Source organism: Chrysochloris asiatica, unplaced genomic scaffold (assembly GCF_000296735.1).
Source record: "Chrysochloris asiatica unplaced genomic scaffold, ChrAsi1.0 scaffold00110, whole genome shotgun sequence".
Taxonomy (NCBI): Eukaryota; Metazoa; Chordata; class Mammalia; order Afrosoricida; family Chrysochloridae; genus Chrysochloris; species Chrysochloris asiatica.
This window is the reverse complement of record NW_006408628.1, coordinates 10,088,990-10,107,199: the sequence shown is the minus strand read 5'-3', so window position 1 is coordinate 10,107,199 and position 18,210 is coordinate 10,088,990. Positions and strand designations below refer to the sequence as shown.

Below are 18,210 nucleotides of genomic sequence, written 5' to 3'. Positions count from 1 at the left end.
CCTTTTACTGGGAACGATAAAGGTGAAAGGGTGACCTCTGCTGGTGAGTTTTTAATCTAGCTTTTATCCAATTGCAAAAATCAAGACGCGGAAGAGTGGGTGGAGGTAGGGATAGGTCAATGTCCGCCCTGAACAAATGATCGTTTTTTCCGCACTAATAATTTTTAGTCTCATCAGCAAATGGTCATGCGTGTTTGTTTGGTTCAAGAACCCTTTAATGATGTGTAGAAATGAGCTTCAACTACATTTTTATTGTTTAATGATTATTCCTTAGGGGGAAAACAATAAAGAAATACTTTCATTGGGAACTCGCAATAATTTGTCTTCTTTTTTTTTGATATTACATTCATCAAAGAAAAATTTGCAACAGATTTTGAAATGTATGGACTGATCAGAATAAATGAAACCACAGCCCACAAATATCCCATTAAGGTTTATATTTTGTTGGGTAAGTTCACATTTTATAAATTAAAAGATTAATCACTTTCCAATAGCGTCTACATTTCACAAATACACTTTTTATTTTTTAAAAAAACCCTTGAAATAATTGACTTGGCTCTAAATAAAATGCTACCATGTTTAAAACAAAATCATTTCCATATCATTCTCGTCCAGCTGCCTGATTTTGCCCCTTTGAGTATCTTTCATTGCCTTTTGACAAGCAAAAAACATGTGTTGTGCCACTGGCTTTCAATAGTATTCAATTATTAGTCAGACTTTCCCAGATCACAGACAACACTTTGGTCTTTAGTTTTGCCAAGTTTAAAGCAAAATGTTTTATTTCAAGTTTTCCATAGAAAAACTGGGCAAGATCTTTTCAAAGTTTAATTTATGTTTTTTAAGTTGTTTAGTGCCACTGTTGGGGTATCTGGGTGGTGCAAATGATTCATGTGCTTAGCTGCTAACCATAAGGTTGGAAATTCAGAGGTTCAAGTCTACCCAAAAACTGCTTAGACAAAAGTCCAGGCAATCTGTATCAGTCATAAAAATCCTAGGGAGCACAATTCTACTCTGACACATATGGGTCAGCAGAAGTAAGAATTAACCTGAAAACAACTAGTGTTATTGGTTTGAATACTGTTGTAGGAAAAGCACTGGACTGCTAACTATAGGTCAGTAGTTCAAACCCACCAGCCACTCTTTGGGGAAAAGATGAAGCTTTCTGTTCCCTAAAGATCTACAGCCTCAGAAGCTCTATCCCGGGGCACTATGAGTAGGTTTGGTTTGAGTTTGGGTACATTTAATTATTATGTAAGTGTACATTATACCAGGAGCACAGTGGCTCCATATGGTAAGCACTGGACTTCAAACCACAAGGTCTGCAGTTCTGCAAAATTGTCAAGTCTCAGAAGCCATATATAGGATCGCTCTGAGTTGTAACTGACTAGATGGCACTTAACAACAACAGCGACAACCCTACACAAGGGAACCTGGTAGCATGGTGGTGGTGGTGGTTATGTGCTGTCGAGTTGGTTCTGACTCATAGCGACCCTGTATAGGGTTTCTGAGGCTGTAAATCTTTATGGGAGCAGAAAGCCTTGTCTTTAGTGAATTACAAATTGGGCTGCTAATCGCCAAGTCAGCATTTAAAATCTATCAGTCACTCCTCCTATAAAGACTTATGGCTTTGGAAACTCTACACAGGGTTCTTATGAGTTACAATTGACTCCATGGTTGTGGGTTTGGTTTTGGTAATAATTACATAATTATTATGTAGAGCTATAGGGTAAGCATTGGACTGCTAACCATGAGATTGAGGTTCAAACCCAGCAGCTGCTCCTTGGATATCCTATACAGGGTCACTGAGTCAGAATCTGACTGGACAACACTTAAAAACAATGATTACGTATATGAAGTGGGGTTTGTTGAAGGGAGGAGAAAGAAAGGGGGTGCACAGGAAACCTGACTTGGAACTCCACCCTCAGATTTATAGAAAATGGATTAACTTTTGGGAACCATAATTATAAAAATAAATAAATAAAGACATCAGTGTATAATGGAATCCATGTACCATCTTCATCAATAAAATTTAATACTCAAATCAAGCATGGATTTAAATACATGTTACTATTTCTCATGTAATTGAAAAACAATATTCTTGTCAGATGCTTTCTTCAACCTGTGCATACTCCCTTCCACAAAGGTCGACATGGTCAGACGACAGTCTATTTCAGGGTTGGCACCTCTTAGTTAATTTCAAATACCTTCTTTAGACAGCCTAAGAGACCTCACCAGATGGAATACACAGAAATTAAACTGACTACATCTGTGGAAAGAGACGATGGAAAAGCTCCATATCATCAGCCAGAACAAGGTCAGGGGCAGATTGTGGAACTGACCATCAATTGCTCATATCCAAATTCAGACTGAAGCTGAAGAAAATGAAAACAAGTCCATGAGAGCCAAAATATGACCTTGATTATATCCCACCTGAATTTAGAGATCTGAAGAACAGATTTGATACATTAAACACTAAAGACCAAAGACCAGAAGAGTTGTGGGATGACATCAAGAACATCATACAGGAAGAAAGCAAAAGATCATTAAAGACAAGAAAGAAAGAAAAGATCAAAATGGATGTCAAAAGAGACACTGAAACTTGCTCTCCAGTGTAGAGATGCTAAAGCAAATGGAAGGAATGAGGAGGTACAAGAGTTGAACAGAAATTTCAAAGGTCGGTTCAAGAAGACAATGTCAAATATTACAACGAAATGTGCAAAGATCTGGAGTCAGAAAACCAAAAGGGAAGAGCATGCTCAGTATTTCTCATGCTGGGGGAACTAAAGAAAAATTCAAGCCTCGACTTTCATTATTGAAGGATTCTCTGGGCAAATTATTGACTGATGAAGAATGCATCAAAAAAAAAAAAAAATGGAAGGAATACACAGAGTCACTATACCAAAAGGAAATGGTTGATGTTCAAGCACAATACAGGGTCATATTCTTTCACCATACTTATTCAACCTATATGCTGAGCAAATAATTCCAGAATCTGGGTTATATGAAGAAAAACCTGGCATCAGGATTGGAGGAAGACTCATTAACAACCTACAATATACAGATGATACAACCTCACTTGCTGAAAGTGAAGAGGACTTAAATACTTACTGATGAAGATCAAACAGCACAGCCTTCAGTATGGGTTGCATCTCAATGCAAAGAAAACAAAAATCCTCACCACTGGATCAATAAACAACATTCTTATCAACAGAGAAAAGATTGATGTTGTCAAGGACTTCATTCTTCTTGGATCAACTATCAACACTCATGGAAGCAGCAGTCAAAAAATCAAACGATGTATTGCATTAGGCAAATCTGCTGCACAAGACCTCTTTAAAGTGTTGAAGAGCAAAGATGTCAACTTGAGGAGTAAGGTGCACCTGACCCAAGCCATGGTATTTTCAATAACCTCGTATGCATGCGAAAGCTGCACAGGAAATAAGGAAGACCATAGAAAAATTGATGCATTTGAGTTATGGTGTTGGAGGAGAATATTGAAAGTGCCGTAGGCTGCCAAAAGAACCAACAGATCTGTGTTAGAAGAAGTGCAGCCAGAGTGCTCCTTGGAGGCCAGGATGGCCAAACTTCCTCTCTCATACTTCAGACATGTTACCAGGAGGGACCTGTCACTGGAGAAGGATATTATGTTTGGTAAGGTGGAGGGTCAGAGAAAAAGAGGAAGACCCCCAATGAGATGGATTGGCATCAGTGAGCTAAAGTGTGGCAACAATTGTGAGGTTGGCCCAGGACCGGGCAGTGTTTTGTTGTTGTACATAGGGTCACTATGAGTCGGTACCGACTTGATGGCACCTAACAACAAAAACAACCTCTTGGGAAATCTGGCCCCAAGCAAGGATGGAGAAGGGGAAAGAGGAGGCAATCATTAGCAGTTGGGCTGCTGTTCCAGGCGTAGACTCGGGAGGGGAGGAAGGAGAAGAGAACACTGGACTGGTGAAAGAGTTCAAATAGGATTCATTCCTCACCCAGGTTGGGACTCTATTTCCCCTTGCTTTTTTATGCCATATAATAAACATTTATGTACTTTCCTGAGAATACCAGGGAGATGCAACATTTCTTGATGGCAATATTTTTTGTTAGGTTTTATGGGGGAAAAAAAATGTAGACATTGAATTAAGAAATGTGTTGCTGTTAAGTGCTATAGAGCCAGTTTTGACCCAGAGCCACCCTATGTAGGTTTTCTGAGGAGTGGCTGGTGAGTTTGAACTACTGACCTTGTCATTCAAACGAATCTGGCAGTCCAGTGCTGATCCTACAATGCCACACCAAGATTCTAGAATTCAAAAACTAGCAGGCACAGTGGACTCTTGGTGTGGCGATGTAGGATCAACACTGGACTGCAAATCACAAGGTTCGCAGTTCAAGCCCATCAGCTGCTCCTCGGAAACTCTATAAGGGTGGCTATAAGTCAGAACAAACTTGATGGCACTTAACAACAACAACAGCAGCAGGCGCAGTGAGAGTTGAATGGTAGAATTCTTGTCTTCCATACAGGAAATCCAGGTTCAATTCGTGGGCAATGCATCAGAGGTGCTTCCAGACTAAAAAGGACTAGGAAGAAAGGCATGGAGATCTGCTTCTGCAAATCAGCCAAGGAAAATCTTGTGGCTCTCAACAGCTCCTTCCCATTGTGCATGGGGTCACCTTACACCACTACAGCTAACAAAAGTGTCAGCATTTATAAGAATAAATTCAAGTTTAAAAAAATAAATAAACATGGAACTCTAATAAATTAAGCAATCATATTCCCAAAATTATACCTATTTATTAGCCAAAGACCACTTGGGGGTATAATCATTACAATTAGCATCCAATGAGCAACCATCAATTAAGTAGATCTCTGCAAGTGCCTAAGTCTTTTCTCTCATTCCATTGCTATTTCTTGAGCACTTGCTGTGTGCCACACATTGGACTGGGTATTGGAAGATCACCTCTCATAAAGCCAGACGCCTTCCCGGTCCTTCTGGAGCTTACAATATTGTGGGAGAGCCAGATAGCCATCCGCTGTCCATCCACACTAGTAAACATAAAATTACCACAGTGGTGAATGCCGCAGCCGAGAGGTAGATGGTGCTACATGAGCGTTGTTTTTCTTAAGGAATTCTTTCTTTTAAAAACTCTATCTGCATGGCAGGCAAATCTGGCATTGTTGAATTCTGGCCTAAGGCAGAGAAAGCTCAAATCAAAGAATCAAAATTCAACATGACGCAGCAAGCTCAGAGATAATGGCAAGGAAGGATTACCCAGTAAGCAAGGTAAGCATGTGCTTACTTACTAATCTGTATCCAAAAACTCTATACATAAGAATCACCTGGAAATCTTGTTCTGATTCTGTTATCTGGGGTGAAAGTGCCAATTCTCAGTAGGGGGTCAAACCTGAATGAACTGGCTTGAAACCCTGGTCTCCACCTCCCAAGCCTAAAAACTAGCTCTGTTGCCATGATTCTGATGCACAGTGATCCTATAGAACAGAATAGAATTGTCCCTAAAGGTTGCCATGGCCACCTCTTTCTCCTGCAGTGGCAGATGGGTTCAAACTGCTGACCAAGCACTTCACTCCTCACCAAATCACCTTTCCCCTACTTCTCAGCCCTCACCAATTCTATCAAGACTAGGAAGGTCACGAAGAGAGAATTGCAAGAAACTTCTGAATTTACTGGGGTTGTTCTGTTCATGGGGTAGTGGCCTTGCCCTGTGGCATAAGGCAGCCTCACCCCACTGCAGGAGGTTAAAATAGGACAAAAATTTGTAGAAGTCTGCTCCCATTTTCTCCACACCTTCCCCTATCACCTTGGGTCAACAGTGCCCGCACTCAGCAATCTGGTCCAGGTATCCTCTGAAGCAACAGAAAAAGCACCAGGAAACTTGCAATCTAATTTTATATGTTGTTGTTGTTGTTGAGTGCTATAGAGTCGCTGGTAAGCTTAAACCGCCAACCTTGCGTTTCAAACTGACTTTGCACAATTAAAGACATAGATGTGAATCCCAGAATTGTGAAGGCCATCAATGAAAAAATAGGAACAAATGTGAAGGCTTTAATTCAGGGAATACACAGACTACCAAACATTTTGAAAACTACACAAACAAAAGCAGACAAAATAGTTAATTGGGACATACTAAAAATTAGAAACTTATGTGCATCAAAAGACTTCACCGTAAGAGTAAAAAGGGAACCCACAGAATGGGAAAAAATCTTTTGCAACGACACATCAGACAAGGGACTCATATCTAAAATACATAGGAAACTACAACACCTCTACAAGAAAAAGACAAATAGCCCAATTAAAAAATGGACACAGGACATGAACAGACACTTCATCAAAGAGGAGATCCGTGCAGCTAACAAACATATGAAGAAATGTTCATGATCACTAGCCACTAGAGAAATGCAAATCAAAACAACAATGAGATACTATCTCACACCAGCAATAACAGCAAAGATCAAAAAAGTAGAGGACAATAAATGCTGACAAGGATGTGGAAAGAACTGGGACACTCTTGTATTGCTGGTAGGATTTCAAAATGGTCCAATCTCTCTGGAAAGCAATATAGCGCTTCCTCAGAAGATTGGAAATAGAAATAACTTATGATCCAGCAATTCCTCTACTTGGTATTTACCCACAAGAAATATGAGCCATAACACGGGTGGATATATGTGCATCAATGTTCATAGCAGCACTATTTACAATAGCAAAAAGATGGAGACAGCCTAAGTGCCCATCCATCAACTGAAGAATGGATAAACAAACTGTGGTACATACACACAATGGAATATTATGCTACATTGAAGACTAACAAGGAAGCTGCAAGCCACCGCATAACATGGGTGAACCTTGAGGACATTATGCTGAGTGAAATTAGTCAGTCACAAAAAGAGAAATACTGCATAGGACCACTACTGTAAAAGACTAAGAAATGCCCAGGAGACATCAAGGCAAGTGGTCGGGTCCCCTCAGAGCAAACCCCCTTCCAAGACTAAGACTCAATGGGAATACACGCTCTGATTGGTGACCACGTTCATCATCGATAAGGGGAAGTGAGGGAAAAACAGCAATGAAGCTGTGAGCTAAGCCCTACAATGTTCAATAGACTCCTGTGAACACGTGTAGAGACCTGGTTGGCCAGCAGTGTGGCAAGACCCGGGGACTCTTGGGCCCAGAGTCAGTGACAATTAGGCAGGTTTGCATGGGCTAACTGGGACAGAGGTAAATAACGATGTATGCACAACCTTGGAACAGCAGGGCTCTGGGATACAGGGATTGAGGCATGGTTGGAATGGGCAAAAGGGGGGAAACAATGTTAAGATGCTTGGCTGTCTTTTGAATCTTGGTTTCCCTTGTATACCATTATAAAATAGACACTTGAGAGGGAGAGAAAGGAATAGCCAGATATACCACTATAGAAAGCTTGTAAGTCCATCTTCTACCTATAACTGATTGGAATACCTAAAATGGGGCTACAACGTGCCCAGTGAAGGAGGCTTCCTGTGGAGCCTCTGCATTACATAAGACCATAGGTAGAATCCTGAACCCCATCAAGAATCTTCCGAGGTGGGAAATTTCCACTGGAAAGGACAAGCAGACAAGCCTGGAGCAGCTAGATGAACAGAAGATACTTCTTGAAAGAAAGAGCAATAGGAAAAATTCAAAACAATAACAGCAGTCCGACTGACTACTACAAGAACAAGCAAGTTACTCGGCCAAGAGACATCAAGGCAAGTGGTAGGTCCCCTCAGGGCAAACCCCCTTCCAAGACTCTAAGACTCAATGGGAATACACGAGCAAACATGTGCTCTGACTGGTGATCATATTGGTCACCGATAAGGCAAAGTGAGGGAAAAACAGCAATGAAGCTGTAAGCCCTACAATGTTCGATAGACTCCTATGAACCCAGGTGGAGACCTGGTTGGCCAGCAGTGTGGCAAGACCTGGGGAGTCCTGGGCCCAGAGTCAGTGACATAACCAAAGAAAACTAGAGTGGAGAGTGTCTGACTGATGAGAAGGCATATGCACAAGAACACCCACACTTGCAGATGATCAGAACTCAACTAGAAGAAAAAAGAAGAGGAAAAAAAGAGTAATATGATACAATTTTTTATGAACTTGACCTACACCTATGGATGCAGCAGCTCAAAAGAGGGAACAAATCTTTACAGTGAGAATCATTCCCACCCCCTCCATACACAAGGTAGGCAGGAAAGAGCAACTTGGACATTGGCTACCCAAAATGGGGGGTGGGAGGGTGGGAGGGAAGGCCTACAAAGGCAAGAAGTGACTGGCTTACAAGCTTTCAAGAGGGAGCTTAGATCCAGAGGGTGCAGAGGAAGGTAGACTCTCCACTGAGTAGTAGCCAATCTGTCTAGGTGGGACTGCTGAAAGGAGATGGGGATAGCACTCATGTGGCACAATAGTGAATAATTGCTATCAGGATTGACTGTGAGGGTTGAAAATGTAAAGGTAGATGTTTTGTAGTAAAAGGAGGGGAGTGGTTGACTTTGCAGTCCAGAAGCTGAGATCCCTGGGACCATCAAGGAAGAAGAGTAGAGTGCAGGACCCTATCCAGAGAAATAGTGATGTCAGAGATGGAGTCAGAAACTATGACGTGGAGAGATGGAGCAGCCGGGAACTCTAGACTCAGAGAGGGAGAGGGGCTGTGTGCTGACCACCAGGGGGCAGGCTTGCAGGGTAAACCCTTTGGTTGGTTGATGATACATGGAGGGGATTGTAACCATGGCAATGAAACGATACACGATAGGATGAATATAAAGCTAATGTTCTCCCATGTAAACTATCACATAATTCACAATAAAACATTTTTTTTAAAAAGCTGACTTTGCAGTCCAGCACATGTGATCTTCACATTGGAATCACCTGAAGAGCTTTAAAAAACACTGATACATGGGGTTCCATCTCCAGAGATGTCAATGAAATGGGTCTGGCCTGAAGTGTCCATCAACAGGTTTACAAGTTTTCCAGGTGATTTGAGTGTGCAGCTAAAATGCAGAACTGAATTCAGATTGTTTCTTTCTAATCTAAGGAACCCTGGTGACACAGTTGCTAACTATAAGCCATTTCTCAGGACAAGAGTGGAGATGTTTGCTCCGGTAAAGATGTAGAGTCTCAGAAGCCCTAGGCTGCTGTTCTACTTGGTCCCATAGGCTCTCTGTGAGTCATCAATGGATTAGGTTTTAGGTTTGGTCTCCCTAATCTGTTTCTCTCTAGCAACAATGAAGAGGTCATTTTGTGTGTTAAGGAGCAACTGGATGTTGTTTTTAGGGTCATGGCTCACATAACCTTGACCCCTGAATCTACTGAGGCTAATAGGGACTGAGTCTGCCTTTTCCCATATACACTGACTGACTGAGTAGTCAGTTCCCTTGGATTCCCTAGGAGAAAAATGAGCTCACAGATCAAAATAACAAGACATTTGTGGAGCACAACTATCTCAATATGAAAACAAGCTCCTTCTAGGTTACAGGTTCCAGCAAAAGCGTAAATATTAGAACAAACTAACTAAGTGTATTTAATTAGTCTCATAGATTAAAAGGTACAGGGAAGAATTTATAAAGAAGAAAACAAATATTACACAGAACTATTACTAATGAAAGTATATTAGAAGTAAGAGCAGAATTTATACAACTGAAAAACAAATTAATGAACTGGGAGATCAGATGGAAGTCATACCTGAAAGAAAGATGAAAGAGACAAAGAAATAGACAAGTAAAAGAAACACAAAGCCATATAGAAGAGAGATGCAGAGTTGCTAGCAAAGTTTCAGTAGTAGAAAGAGGTTAAAGTGAAGAGAAGGAAATATTTGAGGAAATCATAAAATTCATAATTACAATAATTAAAATGAATATAATAAAATAATCCTTGAAATATAATATATTTATATTTAGAAAAAAGTCTACATTTTATTCCATTATTTTTTCATTCCCTTTCTCTATGAACTTTTTGAGGTTCTCTGACCGCCGCATGTGTATGTGTGCCTATGAATGAATGAAATTGGGGGAAGTGCACACCTAGTCATAATGACAAAATTAAATATTTTTTTTAAAGTTTTAAAAGTTTTATCACAGAAAAAAACAGGTTACATACCAAAGAACAAGAACCAGAATCAGATTTCCTTCAGTAATAATCTCACTGCCATCCAAGTGATTCCTACTCATAGAGACCCGCTATAGAGTTTCCAAGGCTAGAAATCTTTATGGGAACAGAAAGTCTCATCTTTCTCCCACAGAGTAGCTTGTGGGTTTGAACTGCCCACCATGTGATTGGCAGCCGAGTGCTTATCCTACACACCACACCAGGGCTCCATCAGTAATACTGTTGTTAAGTTCCATCGAGTTGGATCTGACTCAAATCACCCCACAAAATCACTTGGTCTGGTCCTGCTAAGGCAACCACAGCTCCAGCCATCACGTTAAAAGTGAGTTAATTTGCAGCTTCTCTTTCAGTACCAGCCGCATCCCTGAGACAAGATGGTGCAGCCGCATCCCTGAGACAAGATGGTGAAGGTAGGAGTCAACGCATTTGGCTGTATTGAGAGCCTGGTCACCAGGGCTGCTGTTAATTCTGGCAAAGTAGAGATTGTTGCCATCAACGACCCCTTCATTGACCTCAACTACATAGTATATATGTTCCAGTATGATTCCACCCATGGCAAGTTCAATGGCACTGTCAAGGCTGAGAACAGGAAACTTATCATCAATGGGAAGCCTATCTTCCAGGAGCGAGATCCCGCCAACATCAACTGGGGTGATGCTGGTACTGAACATGTTATAGAGTCCACCAGTGTCTTCATGACCTTGGAAAAGGCTGGAGCTCACTTGAAGGGTGGTGCCAAAAGGGTAATCATCTCTGCCCCTTCTGTTGATGCCCCATTGTTTGTGATGGGCGTGAACCATGAGAAGTATGACAATTCCCTCAAGATTGTCAGCAATGCTTCCTGCACCACCAACTGTTTGCCCCCCTTGGCCAAGGTCATCCATGACAATTTTGGCATCATGGAGGGACTCATGACCACAGTCCATGCCATCACTGCCGCTCAGAAGACTGTGGATGGCCCCTCTGGGAAACTGTGGTATGATGGCCATGGAGCTGCCCAGAATATCATCCCTGCATCTACTGGTGCTGCCAAGGCTATGGGCAAGGTCATCCCTGAACTGAATGGGAAACTCACTGGCAGGGACTTCTGTGTCCCCACTCCTAATGTGTCTGTTGTGCACCTGACCTGCCACCTGGAGAAAGCTGCCAAATATGATGACATGAAGAAGGTGGTGAAGCAGGCATCAGATGGACCCCTAAAAGGCATTCTGGGTTACACTGAAGACCAGGTTGTCTCCTGTGACTTTAACAGTGACACCCACTCTTCCACCTTTGATGCTGGGGCTGGCATTGCCCTCAACGACCACTTTGTCAAGCTCATTTCCTGGTATGACAATGAATTCGGCTATAGCAATAGAGTGGTGGATCTAATGGTCCACATGGCCTCCAAAGAATAAGAGCCCCCTGGACCACCAGCCCCAGCAACAGCACTAGAGGAAGAGAGAGGCCCTCAGCTGCTGGGAGTCCTTACCCCAACTTTAATCCCCCTACACACTGAGAAACTCCCATCCTCAGTTTCCATCCAGACCCCCTGGAGAAGGGGAGGGGCTTAGAGAGCCCAGTCTTGTCATATACCATCAATAAAGTACACTATTCAGCCAAAAAAAAAAAGTGAGTTAATTAAATATTTGACCAAATTGTTGTTATTTTGTTATTAAGTGTCATCGAGTAGGTTGCAACTCTATATAGGGTTTCCAAGGAGCAGCTGGTGAGCTTGAACCGCCACACTTGTGGTTCAAACCAACTTTGTAGTCTAGCACATTAACCCACAGCACCACACCGGGACCTCTTGACCAAATATAGCAGCTAATTTTTAAGTTAGTGATTATGTATGGCCCATGAATGAGGTTATAAATCTTAGCAGAAAAAAACAAAATTCTCCACACCTGTCGTACAGCGTTTCCAAGGAGCAGCTGGTGAGTTTGAACCACCAACCTTGTGGTTCAAAACAGTCTTGCGATCCAGTGTTTATTCTACAACGCCACATTAGGACTCCATTAGTAATATTAGATTCGGGTGCGGGAGATAATATTTTCACAGAACTGAAGGAAAAATAACTTAGACCCTAATGTTATATATTCAAACAAGCTGTTATTCAAAGATGAGGGTCTAATAAAAATATTCTCAAACATATAAAGCAGAAACCCATTTGGGTTGAAGTACTATGAAAGATAAAACTACAGATGGTTCTGCAAGAGATATGTGGACCAAATATAATTCAACCCCTAGATTAACTTTATTGTTGCTTTAAAAATAAAAAAGCAAACGAAGACCAGTGAAAAAAGGTAATTATGCAAATAGAAGTCTTGAAGCCAATATGATATAGGGGTGGGGTGGGGAGAGAACAAAGAATTCTAATTTGTTTTTCTTTATTAATAGAGAGAGACACAGATACGAGAGGGCTTCAAAAACTTTATGGGAAAATTCCATTATCTTTTCATTTCATTTTTCCACAAACTTTTTGAAGCTCCCTCATATATCATAAAAAAGAAAAGTATGAAAAATTAGAACAAAGCATTGAAAAAGTGGTACAAACTGAGATAATAAATTAGAATGACAGAAACAGGTCCAAGAATGTCATTTATTATAATGAAAGTAAAGGAACTGAGCTTGCCAGTTAAAAGACAAGAACTGACAGATTGGATTTATTTCTTAAATTCTAATGTCTGCTATTTACAGGAGACATACTTCAAATATAAGGACATGCAAAGGTTGAAAGAAAAAGAATGGAAAAAGACATACCAAGCAAATATTAACAAAAAGGAAGCTGACTTAGCTATATTAATTCCAAATAAAACAATCTTTTATTAGGGATGAAGAGAATACTCTAAAATTTATTTCATAGAGTAGAGTTACCCCATAGGATTTCCAAAGCTGGTGTGGTGCTATAGATAAGCACTGGACTGCTAACTCAAGGTTGGCAATTCAAATCCACCAATTGGTCCTTAGAAACTCTATACAGGATCGCTATGGGTAAGAACTAACTCAGTGGCACTTAACAACAACAATCTTCACATAAACAGAATGCCATCTTTTCGCCATGGAGTAGCTGATGGGTTCAAGTTCACCAACCTTTTAGTTAGCAACAAGCACTTAACCACTGTGCCACCAGGGTTGACAGTACCCTTGTTGTTGTTGTTGTTGTTGTTGTTGCTGCTGCTGCTGCTAAATGCCTTTGAGTAGGTCCCGACTCATAGGGACCCTGCATAGGGTTTACAAGGCGTGGCTGATGAGTTTGAACCACCAACCTTGCAGTTCAAACGACCTTACAGTCCAGCTCATTATCCTGCAGTAGCATACCAGCACTCGGAGAGTACCTTCTTGTTGTTGTTGTTAAGTGCCAATGAGTCAGTTCCTACCCATAGAGACCCTGTATAGGGTTTTCAAGGAGCAGTTGATGAGCCTGAACCACTGACCTTGCAGTTCAAACCAACTCTTCAGTCCATTCACACATTAACCCACAGAGCCACACCAGGACTCTCGAGAGTACCCTTGTTGTTGTTGTTGTTAAGTACTGTGGAGTCGGCTCCGACTCATAGTGACCTTGCACAGGGTTTCCGAGGCTGTAAATCTTTACAGGAGCAGTACGCCTTATCTTTCTCCCGTGGAACCACTGGTAGTTTCGAACTGCTGACCTTGAGGTTGGCAGCGAAACTCATAACCACTACGCTACCAGAGCTCCTTCGAGAGTACCCTAGGACACAGCAATTCGACTCCTAACTCTGTTCCAAAAGCAAGTCAAGTGCATGTACAAGTGTGGCAGACAGATTGAAGAAGGTCCCAATTATCCCTGCTTCCTGGTGTTCATTCCTGTGTAATCTCCTGCTGGTGATTGCGGGCAGACTGTGACCTGCTTCTAACTAACAGAATATGGCAAAGGGGATGGATGGAATGTCGGTTCTATGATTGGAACATAAGACTATAACATCTGTCTTGTGAGCAGATTTTTTTCCCTTGCTGACTTTGATGAAGCAAGTAACGATCCTCAGGAGACCCACATAGTAAGGAGCTGAGGGAGGCCTTTGGCCAAAAGCCAACAACCTTCGAGAGCCTGTATCTGGGCAGCATCACATGAACCTGGTGGTGAAGCCTTCCCAGTTGAACCTTGAAATTGGACTCCAGCCCTGGCCAATATCTTAACTGTGGCTTTGTGCAATCTTAAGACAGAGGACCCAGATAAGCTATACGCAGACTCCCAGTGTCCAGAAACTGCGAAATAATAAATGTGCTTTACTTTAAGTCCCTAAGTAAGTTTTTTATAATATTGCTACATAGCAATAGATAACTAGTAAAAAGCATACACACACACACAGAGACTGTGATGCCGTGAATTACTTAATATTGTTCTTCTAGCTGTGATCTTGTGACATCCACAAAATGATTGGGTGGGATTATGCAAATAAGATGCTTATGACCCACCAAGGCAATTAGACATCCTGCTAGTATGCAGATAACATACATGGAGCTCTTGGGGTTTGGCTATGCAAATACTTGCCCCAGCAGGGTCAAAGGTTCAAGGAGTGCAGGGCTCAGCAGCAGTTGAGAAGCAGTCCTGATTGAAGAGCTGGTTCCTGTTGGTCCTGGTTCCAGGTTGTACCTGTTACATCCCTAATAAACCTGTAACTGTGAGAACACTCTGTGAGTTCTGTGTGACCATTACCACCAAGTGTGGAACTCAGGAAAGAGTATGTAGAGTGTCGTAGTGTCAGAATTAGTCACATGGTTGGAGAGAGGAACTCTGTCTGATCTCCACCTCCTAGGAATCAGCTTTGGGCTGACGCGGATGCTGACTCTCTTCTCTCCCTCTGAAGTTAGAGGAGGTCTGTACCACTCCCATTTTTATACATGCACACACAATCTCATACATGTATTTGCTGTTACCTCTGTCGAATTGGCCCCTGGGGACCCCAGGTACAACAGAATAAAACTCTGCCCTGTCCTGCACCATCTCCACCACTGTTGTGATTGTCTTCATAGACTGATTTCCAGAAGTACATCACCAGGCCTTTGTCATAATCTGGAAGCTCCAATGAAAGCTGTTCAACCTTACAGCAACATGCAAGCCTCCACTGACACATGTGGTAGCTCATGGGATGCATTGGCCAAGAATCAAACCCAGGTCTCCCACATCAAAGGTGAGACTTCTATCACTGAGCCACCAATATCCTCTCATAATACATACGGTGGTGGTGGTGTGCCATCAAGTCAATTCTGACTCCTTTAGACTGTGTCTAGGGTTTCCAAAGCTGTAAATCTCTATAGGAGCAGAAAGCCTTATCTTTCTCCTACAGAAAGTCTGGTGGACTCAAACTACTGACCTTGGGTTAGAAGTTCAACGTGTAACCCACTTCACTACCAGTGCTCCTTGCAATGCATATATAAAAATGTAAGTAGTAAAACAAAACAATGGCAAAATCCTAGAAATAACCAAATGTCCATCAATAAGCGAGTCGATGAATAAACTGGCATACTAGCCTGCTAGGACATTATATGGGAGTCAAAATGAAGACCCTACAGCCACATAACATAATATGGATAGATCATAACAATGATACAATGATACAAAGAGGAAAAAATAGATCATAACAATGATAAAATGATACAAAGAGGAAAAAAGTAATCCAATTTTATAAGCCTAAAAACAATTAAAACCAAAGACACATTGAGAGGGTAAGTAAAAAATAATCCATTCTCTAGCTGTAGAAATTATTTTAATCAACTTTAGAAGATAAATACATCATTTGTTTTTAACATCGTCTCCTTGCTTTTCAATACACCTTGTCCATCTGTCAACAAGCTTCCTCATTTCCTTATTTTAAAATGCTTTAGGCTGAGATGAGAGCCACAAATGTACCACTGTCTTCACTTCCTCATCAGAGGTAATCTTCACCCTTAAAGGGCTGATTTCAGGGGACCAAACAGGTGAACGTCTGAAAGAGCAAGATCAGCACGACAAGGAAGATGCTTTCTCACCTCAAAAGGAAGATTTTGCAGAGTGTGAACAGTGTGGGCAGAGGTGTGTGGATGTGCACTATCATGCAAGATCACAATGCCCTTGGATAGCAGTCCTTTGAATTTAATCCAAAGTTTAGGCTTCAGCTCTTCAGTGAGCAAGCATCTCACTGTAAGGAGCACTGCTGGTTGTTGAATGTTTTTCCTGACAGTGTTCCAATACTAGCCCTTGAGAATTCCAAAAAACTATAAGCATCCATTTTCCAGCTAATGTTAACTTTTGAGCTTTTTCTTGGTTGGCGATTGAGGATATTTCCATTCCATACTCTGCCATTTACTGTCAGGCTCCTAGTGATGAATCCATATCTCATCATCAGTAATGATTTTTTTTTTTTTTTTTAAGAAAGTTTTACCTTCCTTCAAGTCCGGGTCCAAATTTTGTTTGCAGATGTCCAAATGCTTCTGTTTATGCTCTTCCATACGTTGTTTCAGTGCCCATCTCACACAAACTTTTCAAAACCCAAGTGTTATGGATTATTTCATAGGCAGAACCATGGCTGGTTTGCAAATAATTTGCCACATAATGTACTGCCACTTGTCTATTTGACAGAATCATTTCACATGCACGTTCAATGTTATCATCAGCCATGGACATGGATGGGCATTTTAATATAACCAGAGTGCTGATAATTTTTGACTCACCCTCATATTTATAAAATTGAACATATAAAATTCTTATAAAGTTAAACATACCAAACCAGCAATACTATTCCTAAGTATTTACTCCAGAGAGATGAAAACATATGCCAACACAAAATCTTGTATGTGAACATCTGTAACAGCTATATCCACAATCACCAAAAACCGGAAACAATCTTCTACCTAGTGTGTGGGTAAACAGACTGTGGTACAGGCATACAAGGGAATGCTACTCAGGAACAAAAAGAAACAACCATGAATGGATCTCAAACGCATTATGCTGGATGAAAGAAACCAGACTCAAAAGTCTGCAGCTCCAGGACTCCTCGTATATGACTTGAGAGAAGAGGTAAACTATGAGGACAGGAACTGGACCTGGGGTGGAAGGAATTGATTACAAAAGAGGAAAGTTTGAAACTGTTCTATACTTGGATTTGGCAGCAGTCACAGAGCTGCATTCATTTGTCAAAACTCATAAATTACACACTCAGAGGGGTAAATTGTGCAGTGTGTCAATTATACTGTCATTAAAAAGATAAGTGTCCCATTTGGTACAGAGTACCACCCAGGGACTCTCTTCCAAAAAGGGTACTTACATTATTATATATGTATTATGAACAGTTGCAGGTTTGAGACCCCCCAACAGCACCTCAGAAGAAAAGCCTGGTGGTCTTCTCCCAAAATACCTTCCATTGTAAAACCCTATGGCGCCCAGTTCTACTCTGACATACAGGGACTCATCATGAATCAGAATCAACTTGTTGGCAACTGGTTTGGGCCCCTCTGACAAGCCCCTAAGCCAGATCCTCTTCCCTGCCATACCGTACCTCTAATTTGCTGTTATTAATTGTTGTCAAATCGGTTCCAACTCATGGCGGCCTCGTGTGTGCAGAGCAGAACTGAACTCCATAGGGTTTTCAAGGCTGTGACCTTTCAGAAGCAAATTGCCAGGCTTGTCTTCCCAGGTGCCTTTGGGTGTGTTCAAGCTCCCAACTCTTCAGCTATAATGGAACACTTAATTGTTTGCACCACCCAAGGACTGCCCCCTATTGGAAGAACAAAGTGAGAAATTTGGTCACTGGGCCTGCTATGTTGTTGTTACATTCCATGGAGTCAGTTCAACTCTTAGTGATCTTTACGAGGGAGCAGAAACCTCATCTTTCTCCCTCAGAGCAGTTGGTAAATTTGAACTGCTGACCTTGCAGTGCTGACCTTGCAGTTAGCAGCTCCGTTCATAATCCACTATGCTACCAGAAGCAGGGGTAGTGGAGCTGCAACAACATAGTGTATGAACAGGGAGTCAGGAAAATGGAGAATGACTATTCCTTTGTTTTCTGTGGAGATGCAAGATGTTTATGGCTTTACAATTGTGCACTTCATTAGCTCAAAGCAGGAGTTGCTGAGTTATTGTCCAACCACCTGCAATTCTGGAACC

The 18,210-nt window shown here is 41.5% G+C and overlaps 1 pseudogene; it reads left to right on the top strand.

Moving 5' to 3' along the window:
* Window positions 1-10,525: 10,525 nt before the first annotated feature.
* Window positions 10,526-11,521, top strand: LOC102816626 (annotated as a pseudogene).
* The last annotated feature ends 6,689 nt before the right edge of the window (window positions 11,522-18,210 follow it).